We start from the raw sequence: 2,022 nt of genomic DNA, 5'->3' as shown, positions 1-2,022 counted from the left end.
TTAAGAGGGAACGGACGTTCTGCAGTCTGGAACGGACGTTCTGGTCTGTGCGGTCCGTCCGTTCTCGTATGGCCGTGGTCCGTCCGTTCTGGTCCCTCTGGAACGGACGGTTTTTTTTTTTTTTTTTTTTTTTTTTTTTTTTAAAGAAACCGGGTTGTTACAGCGGACGATTGCGTTATCACCCGTTACACCATCACACCCTCTGCTACCGTCACGTGCCCTTATTATTTTTTCTCCTATTTATAATATATATATATATATATTTGGGCTTCCATATAAATAGCCCTTGGTTCGGTTGGAGGCATGGGAGCATTCGGCAGTCGGCAGCAAACACTGAATGCAAAATCCAAAGTGTACTGCTTGTCGTTTTATTACACTGGCAGTCCATCTTGCTCGAGCTTTGTCTCCCTCTCTTTTTTTTTTTTACATCTTTGATTTTTTTTAGTTGTTTTCACGAATATCTATTTTTTATTTATCAACCTATCTTGACTTGTCAATTGGTTTCTTATTCTCCTACAATTTTTTTTTTAAAAAAAACAAATGTGAATCTAGATACTAGTCTGTTTTAAAATTCATTTTTCAGGAGATTTTATAAAATATGTAAAACAAATTACAGTCGACAAATTAGATTTTGCAAATTATTTTCATTTTAATAAATTATTATTTAATATTATTTAAGTTATAATTTCTGTCATTAACCGAGCCATTCAGCAACAACGGAACACATGGAAATGACACTATAAAGATGGTTGTCGTTGGGTTTATTTTATTCCGAATTATAATAAAATATATTATATTATAAATTTGTAATATGCATGTAAAAAGAATAAGGCACACGGGTTTTGGTTTCAATAATTGGTGAGACTAATAAATTAATTATTATAACTTACTAAATTTAGGAAAAACAAATATCTATCGAGAATAGATTCATTACTTGCTCGTTTCATACAGGGGTCGAATTATTCTTGAAATATTTCTTTTAGTTTTATATTTTGATTAAAAAAATATTTCTCCCAAAATAAAAAAAAATTACTATTCCTTTAAAGGGCAATGCTCTTTGATGGATTGGGGATGCAGAATTCTTTAAAGGGCAATACTATTCCTCAAGAAATTGTAACTAGCTTTGTTTTCTTTATATACATTTCTGTTCCTATAATTAAAATAATTATACATTTTTTTTACATTACATACATAAAAATATTATTATGCAAACTATGTTTCATAAATATTTGGTATACGAGACACGTATCATGTCAAATGCTATATCGTGTCATAATATTTATAGTATTAAATCTTTATTATATAATTCATATAAAATATAATATCTAAAAGGTAGCAACAAATTAAATCCGTGTACAACATTTTTTTTAAAAAAAAGGAAATTCTTCCATGGTCTCATACGCTGGGTATAAACATTATTATCAAAACTTAAATCTTTTTTTTTTCTCCCCACAAAACTATTTCCTCGCATGTTTTAAGGTCTAAGTTTGATAAACAACTATAATGAATTTCCCCTCGATCGATTTTAATATTTTATTTTATTTAACATTCTAGTTAATCAAGATTATTTTTGTCAAGTAACTTAGACGCCGACCATGAGACAATATCAAGTTAATTAATATATAATTTGATTATCATATACCAACTCTTTTGTCTTGTCTACCGAAATATAACAATAGATTTTCCTGAATTCCATTGGATAAATCTCATAATTAATTACCTGTTGATCACTCGAGATAGGGGCAATCAATATATGATTCACACTTAGATTTTGTGGGCCACATTTATGTTGACTTGCAAAACACAAGGGAGTAGGCGACAATGAAATCGTTCATTGTCCTAAACAAAAACTACTTCGAAAGTCTGTAATTTGTCTCCAACAGATTTTTCTGATAAATGAAATTAAAAGAAATGAATCATTAACTTAAAATGAATGGAGTGGAATGTGATTTATATCCGCGCATATATATATATATATATATATATATATATTAAGATACTTATCGATATTTAAGAAGATTT

Source organism: Tarenaya hassleriana, unplaced genomic scaffold (genome assembly GCF_000463585.1).
Source record: "Tarenaya hassleriana unplaced genomic scaffold, ASM46358v1 Cleome90, whole genome shotgun sequence".
Lineage (NCBI taxonomy): Eukaryota > Viridiplantae > Streptophyta > Magnoliopsida > Brassicales > Cleomaceae > Tarenaya > Tarenaya hassleriana.
This window is presented reverse-complemented; position numbering follows the sequence as displayed.